This window comes from Triticum urartu, chromosome 2 (assembly GCF_003073215.2).
Source record: "Triticum urartu cultivar G1812 chromosome 2, Tu2.1, whole genome shotgun sequence".
Lineage (NCBI taxonomy): Eukaryota > Viridiplantae > Streptophyta > Magnoliopsida > Poales > Poaceae > Triticum > Triticum urartu.
Window position 1 is genome coordinate 646,864,935 of NC_053023.1, and position 15,105 is coordinate 646,880,039.

A 15,105-nucleotide genomic window follows, 5' to 3' on the forward strand; every position below is an offset into this window, starting at 1 on the left:
TGGCCTTTAGTACGGGTTGGTGGCTCCAACCGGTACTAAAGGGGGGGGGTCTTTAGTACCGGTTGGAGCCACCAACCGGTACTAAAGGTGGTGGCCTTTAGTACGGGTTGGTGGCTCCAACCGGTACTAAAGACCCCCCCCCCCACCAACCGGTACCAAAGGTGGTGCGCTGCCACCCGCAGTGCACAATGTTTAGTCCCACCTCGCTAGTTGAGAGGAGCTCGCACCGGTTTATAAGCCCCTCCGCGGCTACCGTGTCGAGCTCCTCTCTAAGCAGGCCTTTGTGGGCCTATTGCAAGTCTTCTTCCCTATGGGGCCTACTGGGCCGTACGGGCCAGCATCCTGGCCCAACTCGAGATTGGGTTTCTAGTCATATGCAGGCCGTGTCGGCCCAGTAGGCGGGCTGTTTTTGCTTTATTTCAAAAATAAAAATAAAAAAATCCTTACCAACCGGGACTAAAGGTCCCCCAGACCATGGCGCGCCTCGTGCCACGTGGTTGCCCTTTAGCACCGGTTCGTGCTGAACCGGTACTAAAGGGGGGGGCCTTTAGTGCCCACACTTTAGTGCCGGTTACCGAACCGACACTAAAGGGCCTTACGAACCGGTGCTATTGCCTAGTTCTGCACTAGTGGGAGGCATTATTTATTTTAGCCTTTCAGCCCCGATTGTGACAACCGGGACTAAAGGATCATGCCTTTAGTCCTGAATCCATAGTCTCGGTTGGGAAAACTGGAACTAAAGGGGGTTGGGAACCGGGGCTAAAGGTTTTTTTCTACTAGTGGTGTGGGTGTTCGGTTCGTGTTCCGCGTGTCAAGGTTGTGAGATATGGCGTGCTAGCTCAGCATGTGGGTACGACAACACAAGATGACTCGGTTTGGTCATATTCATTGAGTACCACTCTTGAGCTCCATGGTGAAAACTCCAGTTTAGCCTTTTACTCCCAGTTGTGACAACCGAGAATAAAGGATCATGCCTTTATAGTCCCGAATCCATAGTCCCGGTTGGGAAAACCGACTAAAGGAGGTTGGGAACCGAGACTAAAGGGTTTTTTTCTACTAGTGGTGTGGGTGTTCGGTTCGTGTTCAGCGTGTCAAGGTTGTGAGATATGGTGTGCTAGCTCAGCATGTGGGCACGACAACACAAGATGACTCGGTTTGGTCATATTCATTGAGTACCACTCTTGAGCTCCATGGTGAAAACTCCAGTTTTGATCCCCACCAATGGCAATGGCTGTGCAATGTTCCATTGGTGATGGAATTTCATGGAGATTACACAAACTTGCTCTTTAGAGGGAAAACTCATGATCATGTCTTACTGGTTGGTTCTGATGACGACGACGCTCGTGCATTGTTCCCTTCATGGAAGCTTCACTTTTGAAGAGCATTTCTCATAGTATGGGTGTTTTGAGTTTTTGTTGTTGCATGTCGTTAATAGCTTCATCGTGACTTTGGAGGTCATGTTTTTTCTTTGTAATAATTTAACTATGTGCATCCTCAATATTTTGACCAACTCTTGACATTATGTTTGCATAGACCGGAGGTACATGATACCAACTTAATATTAATGTATATATTGTCCTTTTGAAAAAAAGACCACCCAATAGTGTTGGGCCAAGGTCGTTTCCGTCACAGATTACACAATAAAGCATTTTCGTGTAGTCCCCTGCAGGGTTACCATTTTCTTAAGCAGCCAACACAATAATTGACTTTCATTGGTTTCACGGAGCGCAACGCAATTGGAATGCCACTGAGCATGAGCTATGTGTGGCACCAACTGGGTGCCAAAGATTGACACTCCACATCATGTCTACTTTAGCAAAGATTAATATTGCAATGTGTACTACCTCTCTCAAAATCAAAAGGAGACATTACACATTGTTTTTGGGGACATTAATATGGCTAAATATTAATAGACTAATACAGCCAGGAAATAATATTTTGCTTGTTTCTTTTCATGCTATGAGACATGGCCCGATGCTACCTGAGGCACCAATGCCATAGAAAATCTAACTTGCTACCTGCTGCAATGGGTTTCATGCATAGACAAGTGAAAATTTTAGACAAGTAAAGAAAATAAACATCTCAATATTTAAACAACACGGTTTAAAAGTATGAATGACTGTACATTTTGCACTTAAAATTCTTCAATAACCTGGTTGGAGGAGAGGTACGTATTTCCTTAGAAAACTTACAATACTTGAAATACTCAACAACACACATCAGTACAAAGGCGAAGAAATGACAGTATCACTTGGAACGAATAAGTGTTCGTCGTACAGTAGCTAGGACAGGCGGTCATTGTTGGAATCCTCTTGAAATCCTTCTCATCCCAACCGTAGTGCTGCTCATTTGACTTTGCAGTTTTACAGAGTTGTTCATCTTGATCCTGCACAGGCGATGAGCAGCAAAGCTAGCATTAGCATTCACATAAGCAGAAATGGAACGAAACAGATTGTTGTGCTCACCTTGCTTCTTCCGTCTTAGCAAGCAAAAGATTAGTAGTGCCGCCGATCCTATCACCACAAGCCCGGCTATAGGGACGGCTATGTAGAGGACAAGCTTATTACTCTTCTTGCATGAACTGCCACCGATGCAAACGTCTGAAAACGATGAACAATGTGTTATAACCTATTACCCCTTCCCAAAAGTACATGATGTTTTAGAAAACACGGTAATCATAATCAAATTTAACTCTTTTAAAATGATTTAGATTTATTAGATAGATATTCGTGTAACTATATTTTCAGTCACAAATAGTTTCAAAACATATGTTGTTCGAAAATGTTAACATACGTGTTTGGTAGTAGAAAAATATCAATCAAAGTTGCATGTTGGATACCGTGTACGAGACTATTAAAATGTTGCTCCATAAGTGGAACAAGCATTTTCAGAGTACTGTAAATAATGCATATTGTTTTTTTTCCTAAGTCAAGCTTCACAAACTTTGACCAATTTTACAGAGAAAATTATCATGATCTATACCGAGTATAGGAGTATGTATTTTGGATCAGATATATGCGTGCAGTGAGCATACCATCCTCGGACTTGTTGGAGCCGAAGTTACCATCCTTGGACCCGGCATTAGTGGTGGGAGTGGGCGAGGGCGTACCCTCCTCGGACTCGGTGTCGACTTTAGTGGTGGGCATGACGGAGAAACTCTCGAAAGCATTGACAATCGGCGGCAGTGTCGAGCCGGCAGTGGCTTCGATGGAAATGGTGATGGTGCCTTGTTGATCGGGAACAATGGCACCGTAGATGGCACCACTGGAGAGGTATTTCGGTGTGAGAGCATCTGGGTACCATCGCTTGCCGTTGACGTTGACGTAGAACTGGCGCACGGCGTTGCCTCTGAGAATGCCTAGCTCCGCGATGTGCAGGACAGCAATGTACCCGGGCGACGGGTTGTTGCGCTGAGGCTGAGGGTGCATGGTGATCTCTATGAGCGCGGAGGCGTTCCGGGCAGTCATCGCTGTCTCCATCACCTCCGTCGGCACCTGGAAAAGGTCATCGTTTGGGTTCTGCACCCTTCTAAACGTTGTGATGCTGGGGTATTCTGCGGTGGTATCCACTGGTCTCCATATTCGGTCATGTGGGTCATCAGGGTACCTGATCCATCCATAGATTGTCTATGTGGTTAGTACTCAACGTCAGCGAAGGAGAAGCTACACCAAACACGACCCACACACTCACCTTATTACGCGCGTTTTACTCCCCGTGCCGAGGTCTAACCTGCGGTGCAGGTTCAGGCCCTGCTTCGGGCTCACCTGTGGATAGAGCATGCTCTTAAGCGGCCTCAGCTCCAGGGCCGAGATGAACGGCGTCCCATCGCCGGTGTTCACCAGGCAGACATGCACGTAGTCGTCCGGCACGACCACCATGGCCTCTACAGTTAAATAAGTGTCCGATGGCCCCCCTGACATGTTCACCGTCGTCCAAAAGTTTGCGCCGATGTAGAGGTCAAACATGGGCGATGTGTTAAGGCCGTCGTAGTTGCCGTACAAGAACCACGCTCGGATGATGTACTTGAGCCCGCGCACCAGGGACCGAATCTTGTAGCAGTTGCGCTTACCATCGGGGAAGCTGCGCACGTTCTGCATAAACTTGGGAGCCCGGCTGCTCATGTACTCGACGGAGATGTCATGGTTCGAGCCGCTGTCTATGAAACCGGCATCCGGGGCGAACTGCAGCTTGGCTATGGTGTCGGTTTCTACGTACGTCTCCCCTGGGTGGCCGCAGTCTATGTTTACAAAACCTACAGTGCGATGCAGAAGTACACATTAAAATCTCTCATGTGTGGGTCATACATAGATAGAGTTTTTTCAAAATAATAATAGAGAAAGCAAATACCCAAAACATATGTCAAGAAAATCTAGCATATACCCTCAAAAAGGAACCTTGACAAGAAAGAAACAGATTAATGTTTTCCACGAGAAAAAGCAAGAATGAAATGTTCCTGTAAAACACAGACCAGGCCTGCAACAATGATAGAGAACAGGCAATTTCTCGATGAGACTATAAAATTGTATCTTGCACGCGCATGCGAAACCAACTACAAGTATTGAGCATACCTTTCCTGTCAGCCTGGGCACGAGCTTGCTGTAGCATGCTGCCAGCGGCAGCAACGGCGAGGCAGAGAAATGGCAACCACCGCATTGCCGCCATTGTTCTCGCCCTCGACATGCAAGAAGCTAATGCGGTTCCACGATGAGTATGTTTTAACGCTAGGTGCGGTTCCATGCCTATATGTAGGAGTACAACACATCATTAGTACGCATTGACATTGAACAAGTAATTAAACCTCTCGGCATGAGCGGTTAGCCATCTTAAATAAAACAAATTAACAATCAACATTGAATGAGTACTTAATTATGAAAGTGGTAATTCATTAGTTCTCACATTAGCTGGCTAATGAGCAGCACCACGTCGTCATACTTAATAAGTTTACAACTTGCACGGCGCCATGCGTCAACACCCGATCGAGCCGGGGTACACGACGAAACAAATGCAGCGATCAAGTCATTGACGAGTGGACCCTGTTCTAGGCTGAACGCCTCTTTGTGGTTTCCACTTGACTTTGAACTTGTCAACGTGCTTTCTGGGGTGAAAGACTCTTCTTTTGAAGCTGTCTTCTTTACAGTAGCTGAACACCTCTTCTTTTGAAGTTGTCGCCTCTATCGAACCCTTAATCTTCTTTTCCGACTTTTTCTTTGCAGCAGGAGGTGGAAAATGCCTGTTCGTGATTTGTGGAGGCAGCATTGGTTGAAACGGTAATGTAACAAACCGTGGGATTGCATTTAACTTACTGTATCTCATAAAATTCCTAAGATGGGATATCAAGGAGGTTAACACTTATGAGGGAGACGCTAAGCGTCGGTCAGGCAGGGGGTGTGCCTGATCGGCTGCTCCCCACCCTCCAATTCAACTTAAAATGTTGCTTCTCGTGTGTGTACATTCATCGCTATGAGAGCAAAGATCCATCTGCAATATTTTATTTCTACGTATGCAGCAACGTTGCAACATTCTTCTTGTGTATGAAAAAAGTTGCGACATCTCAGACACATCCATGCAGAAATATTATATGCAATAGATCTCCATTGGTTGCAACAAATAAGTAAAAGAAATCACCCCGACATTTTCCGCATAGAAGCCAAAATCTGCAACAATATGAAATCAAGTTAAAAAAATGTGAAATAAAAAATTTCAACATAAACACAAAAAATGCAGCAGATGCCGCCAAAATCATTGTGACATGTTACAGGTGTCTTGCAATCAAACGTACACGAACTCGCAACTTTTTAAACACAACATATGCAACATTGAAAATCCAAAAAAAACCATTACAACCAAAAGTTTGGGAGCACCTACATTGCCGTCGCTAGCTCGTCGGAGCCCTGTCGTTGCTAGATTTTACGGGACCAAAGTCTCCCCAGCTCCCAGTTGTAACAATGTAGGGTAAGTGTGACGTTGACTTTCATGTGCTGCATGGGCCACAACATAAACACCTACTCATCGACGTTGGTCTGGTGAAGAGGGACACAACCAGTGAGTTGATGGGGCGGTAAAGGGTATGGTTATGGGACAGCTATGGTTGTTGTTACTTTTGCACGCGATGGGGTAGAAGAAAGCAGGATGCCACACTCGGCCCAAGCTTTAGCGAGATGGTGCAGCAGATGCCGTAGCGGCGGCGCCATTTAGCACGGCAGCAACACTCTTGGTGTAGTTCACCATCAGGCCAGAGGAAGGTCCAAATCTGTCTCTAAATTAGATGTTCGTTTATTGATAATCAGCGGGAAGCAGCAATCTATACACATCAAACTGAAGATAATATACACTGATATTTATCTTGATGTGATTTCCAACGAAAGAGAACCTAAACATCTCAAAATATCAACCTTCGCAATGACAACTTGTTTGTGATTACTCTCCCATACTGTCCTGCCAGACTAAAATATGTAGAGATCGTCCATATGGGTGTTTTTTCAGTCTTAATGGACAAAACAAAATCTACAACGTATATTGGATTCAAATCATAATGCATCCAAATAATGGAATAAAAACTTAAAAGAATATGCAACCTCGTATGATTAAGTCAAGTGCAAGGCAAGATAGCAACTATTGTGAACACACAAGAATTTAAAACCTGGTAGATACATGACTTAGATGAAATATACATTACCGGTCGACTTTGTTCATTTGCTGCTGCAGTCCTCCATCGAGTATCTTCTCAGGAGAGTAGAGTAGGCCGCCAACAGTATCTCACTGGGGACACCACACCATCGCCAACATCCACCACCGCAGACCATCGCATAGAGAAACAGAGGTTGCGTGCGTACCTACGAGACGCCGCCTGTGTGCAGTACAAGTGCCGACCTCGGTGGGGTGAAGACAGGAGGTTTATGGCATGGACTCAACACGAGCAGGCTGGCGGCAGCGAAGGCCACACGCGGCCATGTATGTTCCTGAGAGGAAACAGAAAATTGAGGGGGGGAAACATTTCAGCAAACACGTTCAAGGCAACATGATGAAGGTAGAATTACAATGGCGGCGGAGCGTGCAGCGCCGTCTGGCTGCTCAGGCCGTCCGCCCTCCTACTGCAGCTGTCATGAGTGCATATGAAGACACTCGGCGGTAGTCGTACGTGCCCGCCCGCCACCGTCACGTGCATGGCCACCGCCATGGTCTGCGTGCACCTCCATGACAGAGACAGCAAGGACGGAGTTAGCCGGGCGACCGGCGTCCGGCACTTAGCAAGAAAGGGGTGGCGAAGCTTCCTCACCGGTCTGCCGAGGAGGCGCGCCTAGTTGAACGACACGAAGAGCACATCGGCAACCGCGTCAGTCCACCTCCTCGTCTGCTCGTGGCTCGGCCGCTGGGTGCCGATTTCAGAGGAGGGGTGGGTGCTCGTGGACGGGATCACCTGTGAGGGCGGCGCGCAGCGGTACTGTAGCTCCCTGGGCGGCGCTCGCCGTGGATGGTCGAGTACGGGGGCGCACCACACACCCTCAGCCTCCACAACATCTTTCCCCAACGGAAACAAACTGGCGAGCTGTTGGTGTCCTGGACCAACCGCAGATCGGGAGGGGCGAGGTGGAAGCGAGAGAAATCAGGAGGATCGGACACCAAATAATGCTAGACCTAAAAAATCTATAAATATTTTACTTAAACTCTCCAAACTAATCCTCTCTTTCTCTGAATCTAACTGGGGTGGGCTCCTCCATTCCCTTACTCTTTCCTTATTAGTTATTACCAATCATAATTATTCACTTGCATCAGCTTGTTTGAAAAAAAGTAATCTTTTGTAAATGTAGCATTACTCCGTTGGGGATAACATAATACTAACATTTTGTTATTGATATAAAAAACATTTTATTATTTCCTCTAATTGATATTTCCAACACTGAGATTGCCATGATGACTTGTCTGAGCGAAGTATAACATGGATAACAGTTCATGTGGATTAATAGATAGTTTTTCTTGAGGTAAAGGTAGATCCGTGTATTGGATGTGAATATATCTATACGTACTAAGGCACCAGATCTTATCAGGACTTCAAACTTAATTAAGCATGTTTGGACGAGTCTAGCAGTAGGATTGTGACCTCCGGGTCCCCATGTTGCATACCTTATGTTACATTCGTAAAAAAGAGATGGATCCAAGTATTGTGTTATTTGAATTTACTGATCACCATCGGTTTTGATTCGCCCACAATGGTTTTGATTCGATGGGCCTCCAAACATATATTTTCACTCTTGTGAGTATGCTCGGTGTCTGTACATGTATGCTTCTCTTGTGGACATTATATTAGCCTAGCTGTTATCGGAGTCCGCATCCATCCAGCTTGTATATGTGTTGTTGCCGAAAATCAATCGTAAGGCGTCCATGTTTCCTGTCATTAAACTTTCATCTAAATATGCCAAACACATATAGAAAATCATAGAAGTTCTATCATTGGATACTAAATTATGCCAAATTGTCTTTTATTTCCAAGGATAACATGTATCCATGCATTTCAGGATGATCCTCATAATACGTGTGCGCCATGTAAATAATGAAGTATCCCTTCTTTGAATATGTTTTTAATAGTTTCGTGTTTGTGCTGCTTAGATTTGTTTTTCAGAACAGGGTTGCTACATACATGTGTGCTTTATAGGACACGTTCTTAATTGGTTATAAATCTCCACCATTAATACATCCTAGTTTTTTGAATGGAAAATCTCTATCGTTCGTTTTCTATCATGTTAATAATATAATAGAAGATAGATAGATATGCATCCCCTCTTTTGTTACAGGTACATGATTTTGGTTTTCTTTTGAATTTTTTTCTGGGTATACTTTGCATTACTCAAATAGCCAAGCTACCCTTCAATTACATTGGTCGACAATGATATGAAGTCCAGAACCCAGCCACACAACGGTTCGGGCACTAGTTCTACCATAACTAGCCAACGAATGACTAACAAGATTGCTATATCATTGAACGTGAGTAATATAACCGCGATCCATCCATTCCTTCCTTCTTCAAAAGGTTTATAGCTTCTAGGCAGCCCGTTTCAATGTGGATGGGGAGTTGGCTCCATTGCAGCGACAAAGAAATACCTTCGGTGAGAGCAGAGAGCTCAGCTTCTAAGGCGTCATTGCAATGCATAATTTTACGACAAGATGAGAAGATAATAGCTCCGCCTTGATCTCTGAGAATCATCCCACTCCCGGCATCTCCAATAGCACTGATGTATGAACCATCAGTATTAAGTTTCGCCCATCCTATTTTAAGTGGACACCATGCAGGAGTCACACTGTCATGAGGTTTTCTTCTTCCATGTAATGCATGGTTGGTTTGCCTTTTATAGGATCATAATTCTGGTCGCAGTGGATAGCAAGAAATGACTGTATATAACTCACCAGAAATCGCCTTGAGACATCAACTGGAGGAGTAGGTTTAAAACAGACTATCTCATTTTTAATAAATCAAACTCTCCAAAGTTCCATGAGAAAGTGTAGCCACAAGCTCTCCGACATATCACACGTGCTACGTAGCAGCCATTTCGGTCCAGTATATTTTACCTCCATAAAGATTTTCTTTGATATGATCCTACTCTCGTAAAGTTCCTTAAGTACGATGAGATCCCTTTAGCGCCTAAAACCGTATAAGTCGGGCTAGAAATTTTGATTGTCGACAATAACAACCCGAGGAAACGTCTCAAATATAAATACACCTAAGAGTGTGATGCGCTAGGGCACATCTCAAGGGCACAATACATATCTACAATGGATACATGTATAGAATGATATACAAAAATAAGTTACTGAAATATGTTTTGCAAAACACTAAGACTAATAATTTTTTTTTCTAATGGATACCTTAGTCCACCAACCATGAATGACCAGGGTAGGGGGGCCTTGCCCCCCCTGCCCTCACCTTATGTATGGTGATCTTTTACGATGTTTCTTAGTACTCACATACAATCGCTTCCATCTAGCGAGATTCAATAGAGGGAGGAGGCCTCTCGACAGAGAGATACTTGTGCAACATCTGTCAGTGCGGCTTCGTTGAAGCGCCTGCGCTGCACAGACACATGAATGTGCACCGGCGTCAAGATGGATTGCACGACGAAACACCATGAGCTTCGCTAGCTCGGGATCCGTACTAGAGGAGAAAAAATGGCACGTCCCTGCAAGAAATACTCCATGCTGGTCACTGAGAACCGCTCCTCAACCTCCACAGTCATGGCTCTTCAACATGCTATGGTCTGGATTAACTTTCATCCACTCTGCCTTGGTTAGGATTTGCTTTTAATATATGCAAAAGTATTAACTTGGAAGAGGACGAAGATCCAACTCTACTTGGTACCGTACCATTCAGTAAGTCCCTTGTACTTTTCAATGGTACTTTTTCTTCTCTGTTCAGAGTCAGTTAGCTCATAGGAATTTTGCCAACACAAGTAGAGCTAACTAGTTGACTTCTATTGATTTTCATACGAAAATCAGGAAGATTTGAGTGATCTGGGTTGAAGAAACAGGGAGAGAGGGCAGAGGCGATGAATGGGGAATTTTCTGGATCTCATCCAATCCATCTCTCTATTCTCTATCCTATATTATAAATTTCAACTCACACCAACACTCCCCCTCAAGATGGGGCAAACACATCAGATAAACCCATCTTGCTACAAAAGATGGAGAACAACTTTTCTGGTAGACCTTTTGTTAGAACATCTGCTACCTGACTTGCTGAAGTCACATATGGTACACAAATCACTCCTCGATCCAACTTCTCTTTGATGAAATGATGATCAACTTCAACATGTTTAGTACGATCGTGTTGCACCGGATTATTTGCAATATCAATTGTTGCTTTGTTATCACAGTAAAGCATCAAAGGCTTACTATGACATAACCTCAGCTCTGTTAGAAGAATCTGCAGCCATAATAGCTCACATAGGCCATGTGCCATGGATCTAAACTCAGCCTCGGCAGTTGACCTAGCTACAACATTTTGTTTTTTACTTCGCCAAGAGACTAAATTTCCGCCAACAAATACACAATAACTGGAAGTGGATCGTCGATCATCTAGGGAACCAGCCTAGTCCGCATCTGTATAACACTCAACTTGTAAATTCCCTTGCTTTGTATACATAAGACCTTTCCCTGGGCACCCTTTAAGGTACCGTAGGGTTCTATTAATAGCATCCAGGTGAGTCGTTCTTGGGTTATGCATGAATTGACTCACAACGCTACCAGTGTGGGAGAGATAAATTAATTTACCCACAAGTCTCTGGTAGCGCTCTCTATTAACCAGACTCCCTACATCACTACTTAATCTGTGATCCTGTTCAATGGGAGTAGCAGCCGGTTTTGAACCGTACATGCCAGTTTCTTTGAGCAGGTCTAAGATGTACCTCCTTTGTGTTAGAAATATACCTTTTTTGCCACGCAATACTTCTATGTCAAGGAAGTACCTCAAGTGTCCTAGATCCTTCACTTCAAACTCTTGTGCAAGATGATGCTTCAGGCCAGCAATTTCCTCGGTATCATTGTCTGCCATCACAATATCATCGACGTAAACTATCAAGATTGCTACCTTGTTATTAGAATGTTTATAGAACAATGTGTGGTCAGCGTTTCTATGTCAATAGCCTCTTTTCAACATAGCTTGTGTAAAATGATCAAACCATTCCCTTGGTGATTGTTTCAACCCATACAAGGAACGATGTAGGTGTACTACTTTTCCTGTATTACGACTGGACTCAAAACCTGGTGGAATTTGCATATACACCTCTTCATGAAGATCGCCATGAAGAAATGCATTTTTTACATCCATCTGGTAGATGCTCCAATCAAAATTAAATACACAAGATATGAGAGTCCTCACAGAGCTCATCTTTGCCACAGGTGCAAAGGTTTCATCATAGTCTATACCATAAGTCTGAGTGTACCCCTTGGCTACAAGGCGTGCTTTGTATCTATTTATCTTACCCTCTGGGGTGTGCTTAATAGTAAAAACCCATTTGCATCCCACCGGTTGCTTACCTGGAGGTAGATTCACGAGCTCCCAAGTTTTGTTTTTCTCCAATGCTCTCATCTCATCCAGCATTGCTTCCTTCCATTTTGGGTCTTCCAAGGCTACTTTCCAGTTATTTGGTATAGAAACAAGATCTAGAGAAGCAATAAAACTTTGGAGGGATGGACTACAATATTTGTAGGAGATGTAATTGGCTATATCATGTTTGTAGTCTTTAAGATATCCTGGTGTGTTTAGAGTTCTAGTTGGTCTTCATAAGGCAATAGGTAAATTGTCTACAAGAGTAGAAAGTTGATTATCACGTTGCCCTGATGTGCTAGTAGGAGCTACAGAATTAGAAGGCATAGTATTGGTACATGGGCCCTCACGCATTTGAGACTCCTCACCTTGAGATGGAAGTGATAAGTGTCCAGTGACATCACCCTCGTCTACATGACAAGAGTTATCATCACTAACACCATCATTCTCCTCCCCCTGATTTTGAGTGTTATTAGTAGACAAAGAATCACCTAAAGTGCGAGCAAGAACAAGGACAAGCCCTTCACTTCCCCTTTCTTGCTCCTCATCAGGAGGTGACAAGGAAATACCGGACCCAACATTTGACCCATAATACGGTTCATTTTCATGGAAAGTTACATCCATGCTCACAAAAAAGATGCTCTAAAGGACACCAACATCTATAGCCCTTTTTGAGTGGAATAACCCATAAACACACATTTTAGAGCACGGGGATCTAATTTCCCAACCAAATTTCTATAGTCATGCACAAAACAACACTACAAGAAATATGTCAACGTGTGACCTTCTGTCAGTGACCCTGGAAGAATTGGTCATAAATCTATGACCATTGGAGACCAATTGGTCAAAAGCTGTTCTGGGGGCTCCAAACCCTAAACTATATCGACCATTTTGGTCAGAAAGGTCGTAATTTCCTTACACGAAATGGTCATGAAGCAGGCAACACTGGTCCGCTACCTTATTTCTAGCTGATCACGACCAATATAGATGGTCATAACCTTGTAAATTGTCGTGGATTGTTATGACTAGGCGCCACCTCATCAGTTTTGCCTATATGTCATGTCCATGTGTCAATTTTTGCCCTAGGTTGTGAAGCAACCTATATTTCTGTCATTCCCAAAATTCCCAAAAAAATCTCATAAATTCTTTGGGTCATATATTCGTCAAATATGTAAAAATACTTCCTTGCCTAGTCCAAAAATAATTCAACAATATTCATTTTCCTATTCTGTTCAGAACATCACTTTGTGAAGGAAGTACTATTTATATATTCTTGATTGCCCTCAAAATTTTTGGGCACTCTTTCCTATCCAAATCATTGCCTCATGACAAAATTCAGCTCCATTTGCCAAGTAAATCTTCCTCAGGAAATTTCCAAAGTTTTTGTCCACCTAGAAGCATTGTGAAGGAAGTACAAGATAGGAATATCGTAATGAGTTGAATTTTTGCCACATATTCTATATGCCAAATTAATAGCTCTACACAAAATTTTAGCTCTATCTAACAATACATGTGAGTTCACCATCGAATCTTTGTTTCTGGTAATATTTTTAGTTTGTGAACTCACATGTATTGTTAGATAGACAAAAAGTTAGGGTAATTTTCTGGTAAAATTTGTCAACACAGTCTCCCTAGTATATGATCATCCTCAGCTAAAACTCAGGCCCATTGGCCTTGTGAATTTCCCGTACCGCTAATCAAACACTTGGCTACTAATTCATGTTTGAGCATAGTTCGGTCTCCTCATGAGATTCTTCTGTTGTTATTTTCTTCCTAGCATCTAACTAGGGAGTGCCCAGCCTACTAGACATGCCTAGGCTGCCCAGAACAAATGGCAACGCCACGGTCACGCGGTGACCACGCGGCAGGCATGCGAGTCTACGCGCTCTAGAGTTGGGGCCCTGGGCTACCGTCCAAACCTCGACATACCACCACCAAACTATGTATTTATGCTTAAATAGATACTTATGTATCTATAAATGATTTTTGTAAAAAATAAAGAGCAAACTATAAGGCAGCTGCAGTTCAAATTTGACTCACTTCCTACTGAATCAGCGGAAATTTGTCTTTTTCAACAGAGGTGGATCAAAACTTTTCACACCCAATCATTTTGGCAATTGTGCATTAAATATGTCCTAGTATTTTATAAAATTGATTTGGTCCAATTTTGCAACAAATATATGGTAAGTCCTTCACAAAAAAACTCATTTTGGGCACCCGAAAAATGGGAAATTGATTTTTCGTCCAAAGAAAATGAAAAATCCCTTAGGCAACATTGTTTGTCATTCAAATATGCACCCTTGTGCACAATATGAGATCATTTGGACAAACTATGCCATGAATGTGGCCATAAGGTTGATCATTTGGCTTGAAAGCCATGAATCTTCACACATGACAGCTCATTTCTGAGAACACTTTTTAAAAATAATTGTTGTATTACAAGTTTATTATTTTTCCTGGAAACTTGGTCACATATAATGACACAATGCAAAGATTTTCCAATTTTTGTGATTTTTTTTCAATTTTTTATGCCCATTTCAAAATGCGGTCAAAACGACGGGCTTGACCATTCCTAGCTAGTGGTTGAATCTTGGAAAACTTTTGATATTTCTGTGATTAAATGGATACTTTTGTACCTAGAAATGATTTTTGGAAAAAATAATGAGCAAACTATGAGGCAGTTGCAATTCAAATTTGACCCGCTTCCTACTAAATTGACGGAAATTTGTCTTTTTCACCAGAGGTGGATCAAAACTTTTGACACCCAACCATTTGGTTAATTGTTAATTAAATATGTCCTAGTATTTTATAAAATTGATTTGGTCCAATTTTGCAACAAATATATGGTAGGTCCTTCAATAAAAAAACTCATTTCAGGAACTCGGAAAATGGAAAATGAATTTTTCGTGCAAAGAAAATGAAAACTTCCTTAGGAAACATTGTTTGGAATTCCAAGATGCACCTTTCTGCATGATATGAGATCATTTGAACAAACTATGCCATGAATGTGGCCATAAGATTGATCATTTGGCTTGAAAGCCATGAATCTTCACGCATGATAGCTCATTTCT

General features: G+C 43.0%; 1 long non-coding RNA gene across 1 annotated transcript; it reads right to left on the reverse strand.

The window, feature by feature from the left end:
- Positions 1-4,840: 4,840 nt before the first annotated feature.
- LOC125533869 lies at positions 4,841-7,554 on the reverse strand. Its single transcript, XR_007294377.1, has 4 exons — positions 7,277-7,554; positions 7,038-7,180; positions 6,677-6,959; positions 4,841-5,654 (listed from the first exon to the last, which is right to left on the reverse strand). It is a non-coding gene; the product is annotated as an uncharacterized LOC125533869 (long non-coding RNA).
- Positions 7,555-15,105: the final 7,551 nt, after the last annotated feature.